This window comes from Lissotriton vulgaris, chromosome 3_1 (assembly GCF_964263255.1).
Source record: "Lissotriton vulgaris chromosome 3_1, aLisVul1.2, whole genome shotgun sequence".
In the NCBI taxonomy this organism is placed as follows: domain Eukaryota; kingdom Metazoa; phylum Chordata; class Amphibia; order Caudata; family Salamandridae; genus Lissotriton; species Lissotriton vulgaris.
In genome coordinates, this window is record NC_141689.1 from 1030064148 (window position 1) to 1030086930 (window position 22783).

Here is a 22783-nt window from a genome sequence, read left to right on the forward strand (position 1 = left end):
GCATTACAAATGCTATAGGTGTCACATTTGCGAAAGTTAAAACTATTGGTATTATAAATGTCAAAGCTATTAATTTAGCTATTTTCAAAACCAACACATAAATAAAAAAATTGTCATTTACAATACCAATAGCTCAAACTTTCATAATGCGAGACCTATTGCATTGCAAATGCTTGTTTGTTACTGTAATGGTATGACAACAACAGCTATACTGGCTTAAAAGACATCTATGGGACAAAAAACAATGGCCTCATGAAAGGCCACTTACCCATGTGAGCAAGCACTGGCTACAGAAGCATTTGCAATAAAGAAAAGCCACATTATAGTGATGGGATCAACTTTAACACTGTATGTAAAGCATGTGGTTATTTGCTATTTTAGAAAGAAGACCACCCGCACAACTTAGAGGGCATCTGGGTACAAACTAATACTTTCAGTATCATCTTTACAAGTGGTTCGCTGTCACACAATTAATCCAGCAACATTCTTTGAACACCCAGTTATTGACGATGAAATAGTAAATGAATGTGCTAATTATACACCTGATAAAGTAAGGCAGGATAAGATACCATACCAGGGAGCATTATCCCATTTGTTGATGGGTCCTCTTTCATAGACCTTCAGGAGCAGCAGTTGTAGGAGCTGAACAGCAGGGATACATTACAAATCATTCGCCAGATGCCACTACCGTCTCATTTTTCAGCACAGGTGGCTGAATTAGAGGCCATCATTGAAACATTGCAGCAGGCTGAGGGACTAGAAGTCACCATTTATTCAGATCCTGCATACATCTCCACCGCTGTACATTCTAGCATTCACAGATGGGAAAGGAGATTTCTTAAATCTGATGGGTCCCCTGTGATGCATAAATATTTATCAGAACAATTAATAAAAGCTTTAATACTTCCATCCAAAGTAGCAGTTCTAAAGTGTTTAGCGCACACCAATCAGCAAGATCTTATCTCCTGGGGTAATGCCCAGGCAGATTGGGCAGCAAAAGAAGCAGCTAAAGCATCCCCAAATTATAATAAAAGTGATGAACACACATTAGGTATGATTACAAGCAGGCAACAGGATGCTATGAATTACGACCCCACATACAGAGATAGCAAAATTACATTATCTCACAAAGGGGAGCTGTAGGAACAGTGAGGGTGCATTTTACAGGCAAGAGAGTACAGGTAAGGCAGTAATGCTGCAAGCCCTGTTCTATGCGGCTCCAGAGCAAGCACACCTCCCAGCACACACCACAAAAGAGTATCTTCTTGCTACATTAAAGGCAGATTGTTTTATTCCACAACTGTCTCAAATGATCACCATGTACATTGAAATATGCGTAGTATGTCAACAGTATAGCCCCAGGCCTACCTTAAGGGTGATCACCTCAACAATACCACACCCAACAGGTCTATTTAAAAATCCACACTTAGATTTTGTCGACATGATAGAAAGATGTAACAATTACAGGTATCTTAAAGTAGTGGTTTGTCCATTCTCACCAAGGACCTTGTCTAAATAACGATGCTAAAGCAGCAGCAAATTTTCTGATAAGAGAATTGATACCAAGGTGGGTAGTGGTAGAAGTGATTTACTCCGAAATCGGGCCCATTTTGTCAACGCAGTATTTTAACACATTTGTACTGCCCTATGTATAAAACAAATTATCATCTGGTTATCAACCCCAAAATAATGGCATTGTGGAGTGCCTGAATGGCTTCCTCAAGAATCGAATAAGCAAACTATCTGCTACACTGCAAAAGAAATGGCTGTACTGCCAACCACTGGTTATGTACGCCCTCAAAACTCAGCCAGGAAGCGATCACCATTTAACACCACATCAAATAGTGACAGGACGTCCCAAGTCCACCCCTTTATCGATAGGGAGGCAAAAGACAGATGCCCATAAGACAGACTAGGTTAATGGGGATAAAATAACATACATACGTAACATAACACATATTTGTAAAGCACACATTCACCCAAGGGTATCTTGGCGCTGAATAACAGATGGTTATTGTTAACCAATTCAATGGTTATTTGTCTGAGTTAATTCAGTTTGTCAAGTTTTTCTCTACACAGGGATTGCAAAAGAAGACCACCTCAGCCCAGCAGACCAGACCGATACCTGTTGGCCAACAAGTTTGTGTGTGGAATTTTGACAGAAAATGGAAGGATCCTAAATTCAACTGCCCCTTCTCAATGACAATGAGTACCCCCACAGCAGTCAGTGAATGGCAGGAAACCATGGATCCATGTGACAGACGTGCGACTAGACCCCTCCTTGCCTCAGACACTTCCACAAACAGAAGGAGTACAAGAGGGGGAAAGAGAGACACAGGAGTAACAATGTCTCTTTTCAAAGCGCAAATGAAGTATTTTCTTGACTTTACTAGCAGACAGTTATGTATGACTATTTTTTTTATGTCTTCTTATGCTGGCGGATAAATTCCAATGGTATTTTACCTCCTGTATGGGACTTGGTAACAACATTACGAGCTTGCAGAGAGCAATACCCGAACAGAAAAATATATTCTATAGTTTTCATGCGTGCTTATCCGATAAAATGTGGTATCAGCATATGACGGAGATAGGTACGCAGACTTCTAACACCTCTTGCTTTGATTGTTCTTTGATTTTACATGCCACTGACTCAGACAGGTTACACACATCTAAAGAGGTACCTCCAAATGCTCAGATGTGTCTGTTACACCTTTACCTTTGTAGAATGTGAGTAAAGACGCAACCCCTGTGGGTCAAACAGGGAGCATTCCTAGTAAACACTACACAATATGAGAAAGAGCTAGCAGATGCCATGAACGTCCTATTACAAACAGCTAGTAGTGAAGTTAGATGCAAAGGCCAAGACAGGGATTATGGGGTAAAAGGATGAAGTGTGGAGTGCTAAAATATTGCAAGAGGGATTTTTAGGGGTATCCCAACCTACACTATTCAGCAAGAATTACTCCACCATACCCTAGCCCCTCGACTGTCAGGAAAGGCGATATTTCCGAGTAAATGGATCAGTATACGTTCATGGTCATTGGCACTAAGTTTGGGTGCAGGGCCCTTTCTCTATGGAAGGGAAACCAGACTGACAATAGCACACAACAGAAGTGTCAGGCAGTGTGGGATGAGAACATATCTATACTAACTTGGGTAGAAACACCAATAACTCTCGGAACAGGTAAAAAAAACATTATTTTCTCGTTAAGTTTCTGGGGAAATGGAACAGTCCCGATAGTAAACAACATCAATCGCAATGTTACAAGAAATACTACTGACTTGCAATGGGGCACCTTCAGCCTAATGGATTTTTATTGGAAATGTGGTGAGTGGCTACATATGCGACTTCCTTCAAGTTGGTGAGGCCTCTGCTCTATGGTGATTGTGCACATTCCCTCCCTGGTGATTCCGGGAGTTGACATCACGGAACTAAATGACAAACCCATGAGTCGTCCAACTACCTTGTTACACCATCATCAGAGGAAGAGAGCTGCAGAGTATTTCGGTACTACAGCTTGGGAAGACGTCCTGCAAGAGCATACGCGGTGTTCAATGATACACAGCTGTTCTTCTGCAGCCTCCTTCCATTAATTCAAGCAAAAGCGAATGCATGTTGGCGCCAGATTACCTGCTGGGAGTTGATGGAAGCCATCAACAGCACGGAGGATGGCTTCAACGTAGTCCATGAAGAACTGTGAGCTATGAGAGTAAGGATTATGCAGCACAAATATGTGCTAGACTTAATGACAGCGATCGAAGGAGGAGTAGGTGCCAAGATTCAAACTGATTGCTGCACGCATATTCCAGCCAATTACGCAGATAATGGAACACTAACAGAAGCCAAGCCATACAAACAACATACCTTGCAAAAGAAGATGGTGGACGAGGGGGGTGCCCTCGACAAATGGTTTTCAGGGTGGTTCACTTGAGTACCATCCTGAATGTCAGCACTATTTAAGACTGGTTCTTGTAATATTGCTTTTGATGTTCTCCGTCTTTCAAATAGCAACAGGTTGTTGTAAAAGGATTAGTCAGAAGTTGGGAGGGATGTTCACTGCTAGATTGGTCAATAGAAATGCAGGACGTTGAGGAAAATGTATACACATTAATGACTTCAAGCAAAACGGAAGGTGAGGAACATTTCAACTAAAGGGGGGGAATGTTATAATGAATGCAGAAAGTGAAAAAGGCCCAGCATCAGCAGAAAGACGTGTACAGATTTACTTCTTAAAGGTGAATTACAGGCCTAAACTGTCTTCAATAACAGAATAAAAAAGCACAAATGGAGTCAGGACCTTGGGGAAGGGAAGTAGATACGAGCTTTAGTAGAATAGAGAACATGCAAGAACATGTGTCAGAATGCATGTAGATAAAGCAGCACAGAGGCGCAGAATGAGTGGGAAGGAAGGCTTTGCAGAGCAGTAGACATGTAGGGAGTAGAACTTCAAAGCATGTGATAAACCAAAGACCCTGGTAGAGCAGAAGTGGTGCGCAAACGTAACATTAATACTTGCACGAGTCGCATTTCATAAAGGTGTGATTAGATGTTTTTGCATAAAGTATTATCTTTTTAAAAGATAATGTTCTGTTTGCGCAAATGTTGATTTAATATGCAAATATATGACGTATCTGCGGCTACAAAAATATAAAAGAAACTGTCTACCACATTGGAAGTTGAGGTTCAGATTTCAGTTCCACAGAGCTGACCGACCTTCTGCGCGCTTTTATAAACTCAATGCTATATTGCCAACAGAAGTGGCGTTGCCTTTTTCTTTCGTTCAACAATAGCACCCACTTGTGTGACAGGGATGTCACTTGTGAAAGGAAAGGCTCCCTAAGCCCCCTAAGACACAAGGACAACTAAAACGGATTCAATCATGTTGGCTATGGACCAAGGGAAACAGACCACCTTTATATTACTTGACGTATCCATGTCCTACGACATGGTGCCTAATTCCATCCTTCTCCAATGCCTGGAAAATATAAGAGTTAGGGGCTCTGCGATGTTTTGGATTCACTCTTTTCTTGCAGACGAAGGTCAATCGGCCTGGATGCACCATTTGATTCTGACCCAAAGCTGATAACATCTGGAGTCCCTCAGGGCTTCGTCTTGGGCCCTACTCTTTTTATTATCTATAGACTCAACTGGCTTCACTGGTTGAGTCGTTTGTTGTCCAGATAGTATCATATGTCGATGACACACAGGTTCTTCTTACTAAGGACAGTAAGTCACTGAATGCTTTTACAGGTTTAAGAACTGCCTGAGGGCTGTATTCTAGTGGATGCGGAATAGCAATTTACGATGTAACTAGTAAAAAGGAGACTTTGCTAATTGGCTCTCAGGTGGCGGCTGTGGTGGGCTCTTGGTCTACTACAGTCAATTAAAAAATATATATATTTACTCCCTGTGCAGACTCAAAAAACAGTCATACATGCCCTTATCAGCTCCAGTCTTGATTATGCCAAAAACCTCTACTTGGATATTCCCGCATATCTGCTAACAAGGCTACAGGTGGTCCAAAACGTAGCTGCACAGTTACTATTAAAAGTTCTTCGGCAGTTAGACATTATAAAGGAACTTCACTGGCTTCCCAGCAAAGAGAGAATTTTATTTAAAGGTCTCACGCTGGTAACCCTTTGGTGGTCAATACAACATGGAAACACTTCCCACATAGGATCACAAAACAAAGCCAACACCCTTCCAAACACATTCCATACTATATGGCATAGCTTGCTGCCCATGTACGTAAACGCTTCAGTGCCCTACATAAGGTAATAAGCACTATACAAATGTTGCAATGCAATACAACATTTATCATTTCTGCATCACCAAATTTCGTATTATTCTATCAAATTCTTTGTAGTCATCACACTTCAGAATTACAAAAAATAATGTGCTTCATTAGCGCATTCAGAACTGCTAATATATGTTGAAATATTTGCCAGTTAATTTGCAGGTATTTACATTTTTTATGTATTAGAAACACATTGACATCAAACAGTCTTTATTGTGCGCTTCCTGTTCGCAGGGCCACTGGAATTGTGGGATTCAGCTGCCAATTCCACATAAATATGAATTTGTGACATAATCCTCAATCTGCTGCATAATCGGCAGATTTTAACTAACAAAATGTGGTTTCTTGCTGAAGTTAATTACAAGTTACTAAAAACACTGCAACGGGTCCTGCAGCACAGTGAAAGGTCCTTTGCAAAGGTTGACTGGTCCCCTTTCAGTTACTTATAGCTGTATTTTGATGTGGAAAGGGTACTAATGAAGTAAAATTGTTGCCTAGACAGCGCTAATGTCAGTGCTAATGTGTAAAAATGGCAAAATAATAAAGTAATACTATCACAAAATGGGCCGTATTAAGAGGATTTATTTGCGGTTTCTTGCCCAATCATTTTGTCAACCTTGCTCAATAACGTGCGCCTCCCCTGACGCATAATTCAACTTGTACCCTGCCTAGACTGCAGCGAGATTGTCATATAGTTCACTTTACAAAATCCTCGCACTTTGCAGTCAAAGAAAGGTAAACATGGCAGAATAAACAGCAATTTGCCAGGAAAAAAAACTGTTATTTACACCCGGTCTTTGAACAAGCAGCAAATGTAACGAGATGAAAAAGGCATTTTTATTGCTCATTCACCTTCTAAACTCGAGCATGGTGTTTTTTTCTGATTAGACTGTATGCATTTAAATGTGAGTACAGTTTATTTTGTTTTATAAATACTGTGCTAACTGACTTGGCTATTTGCGGGTGGGCAAAGATTAATATGGACTGGACCGGCCCTCAAAGCCCCCCTCCCCCCCCCCCCCCCAACACACGTGGCTAAGGCCCCGAGTGGCATGGAGGCAAGACTTTTAGAATGAAGTCTGCAGATGTGCGTGAATTTACGTAAAGTGGAACAGGACAGAGGCCTGCTTCCTTCGCCTAGCACCTTATACAGATAAAAGATGGCTAACGTACGTGGAACTTTTTCCAGCTGGCAGCAGAGGCAATCAGATGAGTGGCAGTGGTCTGAAGGCGTAAAAACAGAAGAGCAAATATATCTGGATGCTAAATGTATTTATTTTAGACTCAGTATCAGTTTTTCTACAGGGTGAACGAAACCAACGAGGTATCAAAGTGCTATAGAAATTAAACAGTGTTAGGCTACGTTTATGCTCAGCATACAAGCCCCAAGTAGAATTAACCATGCATGGCCCCCTTATTACACAATCCTATGTGCAGTAAGGGTTGAAAAACAGGTTTCCAGAAGAGCTTAACATATAGTTTAATTATAGAAATATACTGACAAGATTTACTTGGGAAAAAAACATATAAAAATTGCAATTTTGCAAATGTTAAATCGGTTCTGCTGTCTCATTATCAACAGCCAATATGTGTTAATCACCTAATCAGCGACAAGAATCTGCAAGTGCATAGCATGCAAACGCCTCAGACTATAAACTTTGCCTTTAATGCAGAACCAGACGGGATCTAGTGGGTTAAAGTGGTCTCAACAATAATGATACTATTGGCACATGAACAGCCAATCGAATGTCATGCAGTTAGAAGAGGGAGGGCGTTGAATGGTACTACATGATGCATAACACATACTTTTAGTTACTTACAATGAAAAGTGCAGCATTTATTTATTAACCCCTTGTATGCTGATGACGGAACCGCTCCGTCATCAGCTGCGGTGGCGCTGTGCTGAGGACGGAGCGGTTCCGTCATGGCCGCCCGCCGCTGATGCGCGGCGCGAATTCCGCGCCTGCGCTGAGCGTTCTATTGAGCGGGCGGGGCCATGACGGAACCGCTCCGTCATAAGAACAGCGCAAACGACGCTGGTGACGGAGCAGTTCCGTCACCAGCATGCGCCCGCCGCTCCTCCGCCCCGCCCCCTTAGCACTGCGGCGGAATAGCCGCCGCAGTGAAGGGGGTTAAAGAGAAAATGGTCAATTCATTTTTCTCTAAATGGAAATGCTACTTAGGAGGAGGATTCCTCACCACAACAAACATATCCAGTCTACCACTAAAATGGTTTGTCCTGTTCAAGAGAGGAAAAGAACTATCAGGACAGTTCTTGTGTAGCGCTACAGTTGCATTACTGGCATATACAGTACATATCCATGTGATTGAGAAAGAAAATATGTCTGTTAAATGGCATTACATAGCAAACGATGCCAGTCACTGGATGACGCCTATTAACTGGGGTTCAGTGACCCAAGCTCAGCCTCTTGTTATTATACCACGACCCAAATGGAGTCCTTCCTCGAAGCTCGCATAACTTCTGAGTCAGGACAAACCAAGTTCAGGCGGACACAAGCTTTTTCTTATAAAGAACCACGACTTCAATTTCAAAGATGAACGGGAGATATTACATTTTTGACACTAATCAGACACACAGCAACATTTTTTGAACAAACTGCTCCAGTCAATAACGAAATCCATAAAACGAGTCCCTCCGTTTTCAATAACTGACGACTGAGGACAGAAAGTCTACTAATAATTTTTGTTACTTGACAGAATAATTTTAGAGCATTTTAACACTCAGTTAAAATCATGAAGTAACGTGGCTACAGGTTGATAATATGAAGAAATGCACCCTTCCCTCTTCATGGGTGAAGACTCCATGAGAGAGTCAAGGCGATGGTGAATTGTCCATCAGGAGTGTAAGGAAAGGGGAGCCTTTTGCGACTTCCTCTAAACCTCTGGCGTAACATAGATCCGTCAGAAGGGGAGGGAAAGACCAGAGAAACTCTAGCAACCAAATCACTTGAGGTATTTATTAGAGAACTTGAGTTTGTTACGGTAGTACAAACATGCACAATACAATGTACATTAAAAAATATATATACTTTATCAACAGTTATCTCGAAAATATGAGATAGATCTAGCACTCCTAGTCTTACATTAGTCACCTCAACTGGTGATTGGCAAACAGTTATCTCGGCCACTTATGAAGCACTACACAGATACAAAATGCCATGGGTGCCAGCAGTCTTTGAAATGACAATCATGCATCTATTGTTTAACATGAAACCGGTAAGCAGCAAAGGAAAACTCAACTCTTGAATGACGTTCAAAACCGAATGATGGCAGGACCATCTGGGAGAGACACTCGGGACTTAGGGAGATTCACTGAAAATGCTGCTAAGAACCCTTGTGGTTCCTCTGACCCTTCAATGAGGAAGGAATTACAATTAAGCAATTTCCTAAAATTAGATATATGTGCAATCACTGCAGCAAACAAGAACCAAACTCAAGCCAGGAATTACTCAAATCCTGCTAAGTGGCATGCTAGCAGAGTATATGGTATAAACTGACAGTGACTGCCCAGACCACAAACCCATTCACACTGTAGCTACATCATCAGGTGCTTGAGGTCGAGCATTTTTTATGTTTCTAGTTGCAAGTACTATTGACTTTTTTCTTTACTACTAAGTGGTGCAAATAGTAACACGCTCAGTAAATTATACAAGTTTCATGGTTGCCAGAGGCTCTCGGGACTAGGTATGAGAGGTGGGCTGGTTGAACAATACAGATGGTGAAATCTATCCCCTTGATGATAGAAAACACCATCTTTTAAAGGAGGATTTAGTAGGGCGCGGGGTGGTGTAATATAGCCTTATAGCCAGCAGTAATGAGCTATACCGGCCAATAAAGGATCGCTCCAGTGTTAGAAGCCCGAGCCTAAGGCGATAGCCTTCAACAAGAGAGCAGAACTTTAATGCCGGTATAGCCCAGCTATAAGGCTATCAGAACATTCTGCCAGTAGAGGGCAGAATGTTCTAACAAATAAAAACAAAGGCCTCGCGGAGCCCAAGGGGAAATCCCCTCGGGCTCTGTGAGGTTTTTGTTCACAGCAACAGCTGTGATCAACAACATTGGAATGTAGGAGCTCCGGGCTTCTACCTGCTATTAGAAGCTTGGAGCACTCCACTGTTTTCAATGGAGCTCCAACATTCCAATGTTGTAATTGGAGTTTGAGGAAATATTTGGCCTGAAAATGATTGCAAAAATGAGTTGACTGGAAAAATCCAGCGGTCTCGCCCAGGCTAATAAAATTGTGTTCACAGTATTCATATCATCTGAGACAATCCTGCTAAGCTGTACAATGGTATCACTTAACAGAGGAAATAGCCTTCACATTAAACATCAGGCAAATTAACTTTTTCCGGATCACCTGACTGAGCAAGGAGCCTAAATTGTTCTAGCAATATTTTCGTTTAAACACCTCGCATGTGAAGCTCTGTTCATATACTTTGTGTACTACAAGTGCACAGCAAATCAAGTCATCAAATATATCTAGATCATACCAAGCAGTGGGCATAAACCTTCCTCAGGAAAAGACATATAATCTGTTACCTGTCATGAGATTCCGTTTTTACCATCCTTTAAAGGGTGCTATATTAGACCAGACACTTTCCAAGGAGCATGGCCACGGTATTCACTACTGACAATGCTGGCAGTAATCCAGCCACAAAGATAATGCTATCTTTTTGAGCTCTGTACTTCTTACACAAGACTTTAATTGTGAAATGCCCCTGAATTGGGCCTTTTCTATTTAGGCAAACAATCTCTCTACAGGATATCCTTGGGTGGTGGTAGCCTGACTGAAACCTCCATAAAGATGCCTTTAAGGTATGGCATCTTTATTTAGGGAAATTGCATTTGTACAGTCTCCATCTGAGAAGAACAAAGTGTTCATTTTATTGTAATCAATGTATAGACCGTATAACCAAATCATTTTTTTAATACATACTGGACAAGAGCGATAATTCGCCTTAAGGAGACAACAGGAGCAAAGAGTGGAGGCAGAACAAGTAAAGGGGCTGGGCATTCCAGGGATTCGATGCAAGTCATGGAAAAGGTGGTACTGGGACTGAACATTGTTTGGATCTGAACAACGATTAAAAGTTGATGGGTAGAATACAATTGTCTATGAAAGTGCATAGTTAGTAACAAAAAACGAAATTTTGGTAGAGGTAAAACAATGGTGCCCATGAATGGCAACAGAAATGTAAGAGGAGGAGTTATTGCACATTGGAGGAGGCTAAAAAGGTAGACAAATGGAAGACAAACATATAAACTGGGAGAATAAGTAGGAAAGTCAAGAAGAAGAGCACAGCAGTCAAAGCTGAAGCACAACAGAAAAAGAATAGCCATAAAAGCTTGAAGATTTTAAAAAAAGTAACTAATTTTGAGGACCGATTTTGGAATCTATAGGTCCACATTATTGAGGAAACATGGTCATATAGGGCAGATATGTGTCACAGATCACGTCTAAATTGCAAGCTGGAAGGGAACAGGCAATGGAAGATGGGACAAGAAAAGATGTAGAAGGTGAAATGACAGTAAAGAACAAGATTTCAGTCTGAGACTAATGTAAGCATGTATGGAGTTGGCATTTGCATACCGTGAACCTAGCCGAACGACAGCGAGGCGATGTACAGGGTCAAATGAAAAGACGCAGTTAACAAGATATTAAAGGTAGTGGGTAGCAGCTCAGCTCATTAGAAGTGATGCAAATAGAAAAAACTTGGACAGAGGAAGGAACTCTGGGAAATGCTAAAGTGAAGTGGCAGTCAACTGGAGGGCTAACCCGTTCATGCTTGGGCCTCGTGGAAAATGACGGCTCAGATATTCCACAGGATATAACAGAAAAATAAAAAGAGTAAGATGCACAGCAGGGGCTCTAGTATGAGGAAAAACACACAAAATTACTTCAATAAAAGGTGAGAGATGATCCAGCTAATAAATTTAAAATAACTAACACCATAACAAACTGACCGAAACAGAAAACAAGAACTGGGATACAAACCAGATATAAATATAAAGTACTATCACAGAGCAGACAAAGCAAGAGTAATTGAACATGTCTCAATTACTTACCGGTAATTCCATTACTCTGAGTCCTACTCCCTCGCTTCCATTCCTTACGTAGTCGAGGCATCTCTGCCTCAACAGACACCCATACCACGTGATTTATCACGTGGGGCTATAAGTAGCCCCCACCCCCTTTAAACCTCATGTATTACCACAGAGACCAAAACCATACCAAAAGGTTGGCCTGGACTACCAGGGAGGGAGGGAGGGATGTAAGGAATGGAAACAAGGGAGGGAAGAGGACGTAATGGGTATTATCAACCCATGGATAAGAGATGTATCATAGCAACCACAACAGGGACATGTGCAAAACGGTTTACTGCATGCAGAGAAAGAGGAAAGCAGACAAAGGTCTCAGCTTCAGAAATTCTTGCAACTCATTTTTGAATGTGGGGTTCTTGTGGCACAGGGGTTCGAGACAAAAAAGTGCAACAGCAGCAGTCAGATAGATGCATAGGAAACTCAGCTAAGACAAGCCTCTCCGTATTGGAGACACAAAGCAGCCAAAATAATTACAAACAATGAAGTTATGATCAAAAGGATGAAAGAATACCCACTGATAAAATAGTTACTAGGAAACCAGAGAGAAAACAGTAAAAGAGAGAATTGCACCAAGGCTAGAATCCTCGAAATATGAGTCCCTAGACATTAGTTTCTCTTCAGCATGGAAAAACACTAGCCACAACAAGCCTCAAAGTACAAACAGGCTTAGACAGGCTCCCTGTAAAATACAAGCAACTGAAGTGCAGGAGGTTACCCTACCTTCACTTGACAGGGTGCAGTTTATTCTTGCCCATGAATGTTTGGGAAAAGATCCTAAATAGGAGACAATGAGGCTGGGAGATGTGGTTTCTCTGTCGCCCACCGTTTCCACACGTGCATAGGAGGGTATACCCCTATAAGGACTAGCTCTTGCTAGGGTTGATACAAAATCGGGGTTCTGAACGAAAAAAAACACGGAGGAAACGTGTTCTTCTCAAAAATCTGAACAGTGAGTTGAAAATGGGGGTACTTTGCTTTGTGGAGTTAGGAACGAGAGGGCATTGGTTATCTGAAGGACTCCGCACTTTTGTACGACATGATCTTTGTAGGTTCAAAGTGATCACGGAAGAACCAATTCACGTGGCGTCAATATGACGACTTACGAACCCGACAGAATCCGTGTTAATCCTGCATTCAAAAACATACTCCTAGAGTTCGCTCTACATCGATTTACGGCCCACACAGCAGTTGTACTGTAATATTCCTAACCTGTGCCTCAATCCCTCCTTTTCTGTAGAACTGCTGTGCTGTTCTCGACCCTAGTAGGAGAAATCATTGACAAGTAGTCCCCCATGCAATCCACCGACCTGTGATCTTGCACTGTGTCTGCTCGGCTTCAAAGTGGATTCCTCCGTTTACCCATCATCCATATAATAACCTTAAAGTCCAATTCAGTCTATCTTTGCCACACTCGCCTCTCTCAAACTAATAACGTGCTCAGTTCTCTCTACTCTATATGGCTCAAACAACTTACATCCCTGCGGCTCGTTTTCTCTCTGAAGCTCTCACTTGATAGCTACACGAAACCAAGAAAGAAACTTTCACTGTGCACTCAGCGCCACTACAGCCCGTGTCTTGTTGACCTTCAACTTGAAGGGGCCATCCACTGCCGAGAAAACAATCGCTGGCAAAAAAACAATAGATTTCGCCTGTACACATTATATTGGCTTTGTCAATGTTGTTTACATGTTGCACAGCATTTGAGCTGCCGTGCAACATGGCTTGAAGTAAAACAAAAAAGTGGTATGACACAGACAATGCTGGCCGCGTCATAGCACTTTTCTTTTTTTTTTTTTTTACTGTAAGCATTGATGATTCTAAGCCATGTTAAGATTATGTTTTTTAAATACCAGATATTTCGCATGCACAGCACAAGCGCTCTGCAGGCGAAACCTAAAAAACTGTTTTCTTTACCCAGTCCTCCTTTTAACATTAACATTAGGTATTATACAATATTGTTTTCTTTGATGATGTCGGTTTGTGTTTTTAATTGCATTGAGCGACCTCTAACCCTGCTCGCAGGCAGGTCGCTCCCCATGCTGCTGCACGGCTCTGCCTGCATTGTTTTTGCCTAATCTTGTATTTTTCTTCTGTGCCTAACTTCCTTACTTGCCCAGACTTATTTTTTTCCCCTGTGCCAAACTTGCTTTCTTGCCCAGACTTGTTTTTATTCCCCTGTGGCTGTGCTTGCTTTCTTGCCCAGACTTGGTTTTATTCCATTGTGCCTGTACTTTCTTTCTTGTCCAGACTTGTTTTTATTCCTCTGCGCCTGTACTTGTTTTCTTGCCTAAACTGGGTTTTCCTTCCTGTTCCCAGTTCTCCCGCGGCCCCGCCCATTTTTCCAGCCACTGCATCCCTGCCCCCCTGCATTCCCATTCACTTCCCTGCTCCCGCCTCCCAGCTGCTCCTCCCTCCCACATCCTCTCATATGGAGGACGCGCAGCGGGCGCCCCGCTGGCACGCCTAAGGCAAGCCCGTCTGCGCCCGTCCGTGCCTGGACCGCGCCCAGTGCCAGGACCCCTGGACCACTCGAACACCACGACGCCCGACACCACTACGATGCCAGAACCCTCCACGCACTCAACACCGAACGATCACACACCTGCTTCCTGGCCGCCCCAAAGCGCACCCATGGAGCTTTCACCTGCCGGAACGGCAGCTTCACAAGCATCCGCCCCACCATGCTGCCGACCAGGAAAGAACCCAACCACCTCCGATGCATAATTCTCAAAACCCGCTCCGCCCGCAAATGCGCCGTTAAACTCTGGGACCTACTCGACTCAAGCTCCCCAGACGTCGCCTTCCTGACGGAGACCTGGCTGAACCCCGCCTCGGCACCTGACATAGCCATAGCTATAAGCATAGCCGTCCCGGAAGGCTACAAGATCACCCACAGCGTCTGCACCAAAGGAGCAGGAGGAGGAATCGCCATTGTCCACAGGAACACTCTCAGAGTCTCAACCAACACCAACGACACCCTCAGCACCACCTGAACACCTGCACTTCCAGATCTACACCGACCCCAACACCACCCTCAGAGGAACCCTCATCTACAGACTCCCCGGACCACGACCACAGTTCATCGACTCCATCGCCGACTTAGTCAGAACACAAGACCTCGCCTCCACGGACTACATCCTCCTCGGGGACCTTACCTTCCACCTCGAGAACAACACCACCAACTCCACCACCCTGATCAACAACCTAGCCAACCTCTGACTCAGACAACTCTTCACAACACCCATTCACTCCGCCGGTCACACGCTTGACCCCATCTATTCTGCAAGCCCCCACGTCTCCTTCAACCACACCACCGAACTCCACTGGAATGACCATCGCTGCATCCACTTCACCTTCAAGAAACCCACCACGTACCACCGCACCCAACAGATGCCTCGCCACTACTAGAGCAAAGTCACCGAAGACCAGCTAACCACCACCCTCGCCCAAAGCCCACCCGCCGACCACACTGACCCCAACATCGTCGCCCGCAACCTCAGACAGTGGATCAACGACTGAGCCAACACCCTTGCCCCGAACTAAAAACCCACCAACAATCACACCAACAAGAAAGCCAGCTAGTTGACTGAAGACCTCCGGGCCTCCAAGCAAACCTGCCGAAAGCTGGAGAAGATCTGGTTCTGTGAACGAACACCGGACAGCCACGCAGCCCACAAGAACGCCACCAGCAGACACCATCACCTCATCAGATTCGCCAAAAGGGCCTCCTTCAAAAAAAAAACTAGACAACAAAGCGCACTACAGCAAATAGCTCTTCAACATCGTGAAGGAACTCTCCAACCCCAGCTCCAACACCAACAACGTCCCACCCTCGCAAGACCTGTGCGACTCGCTGGCCACCTTCTTCCACCGCAAGATCGCAGACATCCACAACAGCTTCAACGCCACGACCGCCCTGACAACCACTGAGACCTCCGCCCCCATGACCACCATCCGCACCAACCGCCTACTCTACTGGGCCAACATCAACGATGACGACACCATCATAATCATGAACACCATCCACTCCGGATCTCCGTCAGACCCATGCCCACACCACATCTTCAACAAAGCCAGCACATCCATCGCAACCCATCTCCGGAAAGTCATCAACACCTCCTTCAAGACATCAACCTTCCCGGAGAGCTGGAAGCACGCCGAGATCAACGCCTTACTCAAGAAACCCAAGGCGGACCTCCAAGGACATCAAGAACTTCCGGCCCATCTCCTTGCTCCCATTCCCGGCAAAGGTCATTGAGAGGACCGTCAACGAACAACTGACCCGCTACCTCGAGGAGAACAACATCCTGGACCTCTCCCAGTCCGGGTTACGCAGCAACCACAGCACTGAGACTGCCCTCATCGCCGCCACCGATGACATCAAGTGCCTGCTGGACAACGGAGAAACGGCAGCCCTAATCCTCCTGGACCTGTCAGTCGTCTTCGACGCGGTTTGCCACCACACACTACGAACACGTCTCCAAACCGCCGGGATCTACGAGTAAGCCCTGTACTGGACCACCTCCTTCCTCTCCGGCAGAACACAGAGCATCCGCCTTTCCCCCTTCTGCTCCGAAGTCACCGAGATCATCTGCGGCGTACCCCAGGGCTCATCCCTCAGCCCAACTCTGTTTAACATCTAGATGGCACTGCTTGCCCACGTTGCCTGTCGGCACGACCTCAACATCATATCGTACGCCGATGACACCCAGCTGATCCTCTCCCTCACCAAGGACCCCCACACTGCCAAAACCAACCTTCACAAAGGAATGAAGGCTGCCGCGGAATGGATGAGGAACAGCTGACTGAAGCTGAACTCGGACAAGATGGAGGTCCTCATCCTCAAATCCACCCCTTCGGACTGGGACGACTCCTGGTGGCCGACCGCACTGGGAACTGCTCTAACACCCACCGACCGTGCACGCAACCTAGGGGTCATCCTCGACTCCACCCTCTCCATGACTACACCGGTCAACGCCGTCTCCTCCTCCTGCTTAACACCCACCGCATGCTCCGCAGGATCTACAAGTGGATCCCCACTGAAACGAGAATAACGGTCACTCAGGCCCTCGTCAGCAGCAGATTGGACTACGGAAACACCCTCTACGCAGGAGCCTCGGCCAAACTCCTGAGACGGCTCCAACGCATCCAGAATGGCTCTGTACGCCTGATCCTCGACATCCCTCGCCGCAGCCACATCACACCTCACCTGAGAGACCTGCACTGGCTCCCGGTCAACAAGAGGATAACCTTCAAGCTCCTCACCCACGCACACAGGGCACTGCACAACATCGGACCAACGTACCTCAACAGACGACTCAGCTTCTACATCCCCACCCGCCAGCTCCGCTCCACCAACCTCGACCTCGCCACAGTACCCCGCTTCAGTGGAGCGACCTCAGGTGGCAGATCGTTCTCCCACCTCACCGCCAAGACCTGGAAGACCCTCCCCAGCCACCTACAGCAGACCCAAGACCTGCTGACCTTCAGAAAACTCCTCAAGACCTGGCTTTTCGAGCAGTAGCAACATTCACCACCCCAGCGCCTTGAGAACCTCACGGGTGAGTAGTGCGCTTTACAAATGATATGATTGATTGATTGATTGACACGTTCACTGGATGGTCCATTAAATCCCGACTTTCTCATAACTATTTTGGCTGCGGATAATACACAGAAACTCAGACAAAGACAAGTACACACAATACTGCACTCTCCCCCAGCTCAGAACAGTTAAGCCATGGAATGGGTTATCATCTTATCACAATAGCACATCCCTCTCACCACACACCGAATGCACAATATCCAACAGTTCAAAGCAGACAGATGACTAACACAACACAGCACTGATATACATACAGATGGGTATTACTATGCTGCAAAAGCCACTTACAACAAGAAACACGTGATATCATACAACAGAAATTCTCAAGAGATCTCCTAAAAATATCAACGCAACCCAAATATGCCATTAACCGTTTTTTAGAAAGGCAATGGGCTTGCCTAACTAACATCCTAGTAGATGAGAGTGTGATTTGAACAGCCCTCCGGTTTCATTCAAACACAACGAACACTGAGCCACAACTAATAAAAGTGCACACACTCGCTGAACACAAGACACCCATTGACATGACTGAGAACACATCTTCACAAGCCTAACCAGGCTTCAGTCTGCAATGGAAATCTTAGGCGTATTTGGAAAGTATAAAGTGCTGCGGTGCCATACCAAAAGAAACTGTGCTGTACAGGAATACAAATAACATAACACAATGAAATATTTATTGATTGAGGAAGATGCCACAGTCGCGAGAAAACATATTTGGCAAATAGCATAATATAAATAAGTCATTAGCAATAAAAAAAATATTAATTCGCTTTTTCAAAAAAGTGCCATTTGCACTCAAAACTATACATAAACAGCTGAGCATGAGCAGGAGAAGTGCAAGTTACTCTGACATACACAGACAAATAAACAATGAACAGGAGGAGCCAGGCGTACTGACGCACAGAACAGATACCGCAAGGGCAGCAGCAGTGTAAGCTCCCCTAACACACACATCCAAGTTCAGAATGAGAAGGATGAGTGCAGGTGTCCTGACAGAACGGGCACAGTTTCCGTAACACACAGAAGAATTGGAGCATTGACAACATAGTGCAATGTCCCCTCTCACAAAAGTAGGTATAACACAGACGGGAGCGTAGGGCAAGCTTCACTAACACACAGAAGAATTAAAGGATGGGTAACACAGTGCAAGATACCATCTCACAAAAACAAGTATAGCACAGACAGCAGTAGCAGTGCAAGCTTCCATAACACAAAGAAGAATTAGATCATGGGTAGCACAAAAAAAAACACAGGAATAGCAACAGCAGCAATGCAAGCTTCCCTAATAGGAAGAGCAAGTACCTTGCAGGCAGCTGCAGGAAATGTTTCATTCACACAAGCAAGAGGAAGCAGGATGGAGTACACTAGTTTTTAGATCTCGCCTCGTGATCCAGCGCATGTGCTGCATGCCTTGGCGGGACCCATAGTCGTCAATTTGGTGGGCGAAGGGGACAGGACAGGAGATGTACACGCGTAGCGACAGGAGATGTGCACTCCATACGCGTGCACATCTGTCCCTGCATAGGGCTGGCGTTGAACATAGCGCGCGCGCATGCACGCGGAGACAGCTTGGTTCATCAGCCCTCGCTTCCACGTCTGAGGGCCTAGCACTTTACTCTCGCCACCACCAGGAGGAACTTACGCCTCACACTGGCTGTTGCTGGCCTCAAACAGCTGCCACACGTGCACTCTCTTGTTGACCTCACCCTGGTCTCGGAGTCCTCATTCGGCCGTACATTCTCCTGGGGAGCGGCCACGCCCACACAGCACGGAAAGAAAAACATTAAAGAACAAAGGCACTTCTAAAAATTGCTGGGCAATATAAGTGTTCTTACTCCGATGTTCCAATGCGTTATTCTGGCATTTTACAGATGGCGCGCTTGATTTTCTTTAATGGGCGCTTTATAGACATCAGCTGTCCTCCATGCGCTGGGCAAGCGGTTCTGAAACATTTGCGTTGGTTTTCGATGAAAGGGGACCTCTCCAGACTTGCGACCCTTCTTTGCCTCTGAGTCTCCCGGTGCCCCCTAGTCCTTCCGTTAAAACTAAGAAAACCTTTAGTCCCCACCCTCCTGCTCATAATTGGAAAAGGTGAACACCCATCCATAGCGGTCTTGTTTAGCACATTCAAGTGAGCTCCTTTTGTCATACTCCTGCTGCACCGCGATACTAGGCAGCACATACTGCCCTGTAGGGGAGGATGAGTTATTTGAAAACTGCAGTAATTGTTACAGACTTGCCACTGAAACTCTCTGGTCCCCAATGAGCCAGATTTCGTGACCCTGTGCAAATCAGGTGGTAGCCCTTATGGAGAGCACCAATATACAACTAATTTTGCAGTATGCTCTTTATGGAGATTCAGAAGAATTTTCTTGCAGTGTTATGGGTTTGACAAGTCTAATGTGTGCATTTTTCACCAAATATGAGGCTAAATCAGTCAAAGGAGATTGGTATGTTTTATCTTTGTTGCTCACATTGTTTGGAAAATACTTTTAGAGTTCTTATATTTATACATAGTTAAAATGTATTTTTGTTTTAAATTAAACTGTTTACCACATTGTATCTTACATTTGGCACAAGATGTAATGAAAGCTCCAAATGAATAGATACACTGGTGCGATTGTTTTATTTTTTGTTTATACTATTTATGTGTCTTTGAAGTCAATATCACATTGTGGTACAAGTCAGAAGGTGATGGTATCACATAGTGCAGGGAGGTGCACTACAAGGTTTCACATTTAGTGTTCAGTAATACCGCCTTTCTGTGGCTGATATAAGTCCAGGAAAAAAATCACCAGGCAAAAGCAACATCATTACAAAAACACACTGTATTCTACAGAGAATCTGTTCTTCTAAAAACAGAGATCATGTTAGATGGTTAATACTTCACAATGTATAGCTTTTCTCGTCGAGTTGTAATGATGGTCTCAGTTTGGTATGTCATGACATCAGTAGAATGCTATGATGTAATCTGTTTTTGGTTGTGGTGGCAGTTATCTCTAAGCCCCTTCTAAATGGCTGCATCTTACTGCTGTCATAAAGGATAATTTAATTCCATGTCTTGTGTCGATACTTTAACTACAATTTTGGCTTTTAGGGTCAAGACAACACTTCTACTGTCCTGCTGCACTCTCATGGTTTAGTGAGTAAAAGGTTTCAGAGAAACCCGTGGTTCTGAGCGCTTCGTGCAGCGTCCAGCAGGGTAGGGTGACAAGACGTCCTGGTTTTGCCTGGACACTCCCAGTTTTTGCAGGACTTTCCTGGCATTCCAACACTGATCTAAAACAAAGAAATGTCCAGGTTTATTTTTAAGCCTGAGCTGTGCATGCGCTGCTCTGCGAGGAATACTGTATTGAGGAATGGAATAAAAGCTCCACCCATTGCCCACCCATCTTTTCAATTGGCTCCTGGTACAATCCTTTCAAATTCTTTGCTTTTAATTCGTGAGAAGGCTTACTAGTCCCTCCTTGGTACCACCTAGTCTCCATTTGTAATGTGCCATAACGACTAGACTTTTTACTTGTACACGGTATGCTTTATCTAGTCAGTGAGCACTATTTTCTTTAATGGTGTTCCCTTATTCCACCCACAACGTCCCCAACCGCTTTTACATTGTTGTTATTGATGTATGTATTTATTCATTTGCAGCATGGTACGCTTTCACTTTAGCAGCTGTGCTTCTTTATTTATTTAATTTGCAGCACTTTTACTTTCGCGCCGTCCTTATTTATTTATTTAACTTGCACCACGGTCTGCTTTCACTTTAGCGGCCGCGTTTCTTTATTTGATTAATTTGCAGCACAGTTCATTCACTCTAGCGGCTGCGCTACAGAAACTTTTTTTTTTTAAGTGAAAGCACCTAATAACACGTGTTCACTTTAATGTTGGCCACTCCCTTTCTTTAGATGCTCTTCGCTGTAACCAGAATACAGTGTGCAACGTCTAAAGAAAAGGGCACGGACACTATGAAAGTGGTCTCAAATTTCCGCGAGTTTGAGCTTTTGGTATTAGACACGAAAATGCCTTTTATATATGTGTTGCTTTTGAAAAACACAAATAAAAGGCATTGTCATTTACAATTTCAAATAAGTACTGAGACTTCTCTGTCCATCTCTTCCCTAGGGACATTCATCTAATGCGTCACCAGCCCTGATGATGCGGCCAAACTGTTTACAAGTACTTTATATATGCACATATTCTAGTACCGCCTCTCTAAATAGAGTATTTATTATGTGTCTCAGTAGGAAGTCTATAAGTGGCACTTTCTACTGCCTAATTTTGCAGTTTCCCAATGTAATTCAATGAGGCCACTCTGCGCCAGTTCAATGGCAGAAATGTTTACCTACTTGAGGCGGCTTAGTGGGATAGCGACCTTTAGGCTAACGGTTACCCTAAGAGCCCTGCCAAGGGCACATTAATCCACTGAGCTGCCTAAGCCGTTCACCAGGCTCAGGGGTGTGAATGCTCATCCCATCCTCTGCAGCCTCGATTCCTTCTCTAGCGGCAGGCAGGCCAGCAATGATGCCCTTAAGCCATGGTTATAACACCGAATCCACCCCGTTCGACCCCGCATTGAGATGTTTACTGCACGTGGCGTGAATCTATGTCAATGTTTTCAAACATAAGCACGTTTGAAAGGTTTGTGACTTTCCCCTTCAGGCGTATTTACATGCATCTTTTCTTCATCACCCTGTTCTAAGAGAATGAAAATGCATTGAATGTTCTGCTGGCTTATAATAAAATGGAGCGTATACAGTGGATGGCAAGCTACTAGAACCAGTTTGTGCAGCGGCAGCTGGTACCCTAAACATGTGGTAGGATAACCACCCAAATATTTAGGGTACCAGTCATGGTACGTTATAAACAGTGTTTATAACGAAACACAACTGACAGCTCTGGCGTTGAGGGCAAGGATGAAAATGAAATAAAATGAAAAATGAATAATAAAAATGCACTTACCTCTGCTGGGTTGCCTCCTCCGGACCTCGTGAGTTCCTCTGCGCTCTGACTGCAGCAATGGAATTCTCCACACAAAACCCGATGCTGCTTTCATACTGCAGAAGAGCAGCATGAGAGAGAGCAATGCCAGGATTGCCTAGAACAGGCTTCTCGACGTTCATCGAGGCAATGTGGGCACGTGTCTGCTCTCCACCTAGCTGTCTTAGGCAAAAGTACGTTCAATGTGGGTCAGTGTTAAACATCATCATGAGTGTGTACTGAATTCAAAAGAGCAACAGTTCACCACAATGATATATTACAT

At 44.4% G+C, this 22783-nt stretch overlaps 1 protein-coding gene and 1 pseudogene across 2 annotated transcripts in view; one reads left to right on the top strand and one right to left on the bottom strand.

Moving 5' to 3' along the window:
• Positions 1–22783, bottom strand: part of RIC1 (RIC1 partner of RAB6A GEF complex) — a 979735-nt gene that overhangs the window by 603513 nt on the left and 353439 nt on the right. The gene's annotated exons all lie outside the window — the stretch shown is intronic.
• LOC147727339 (syncytin-2-like) lies at positions 3016–3932 on the top strand (annotated as a pseudogene).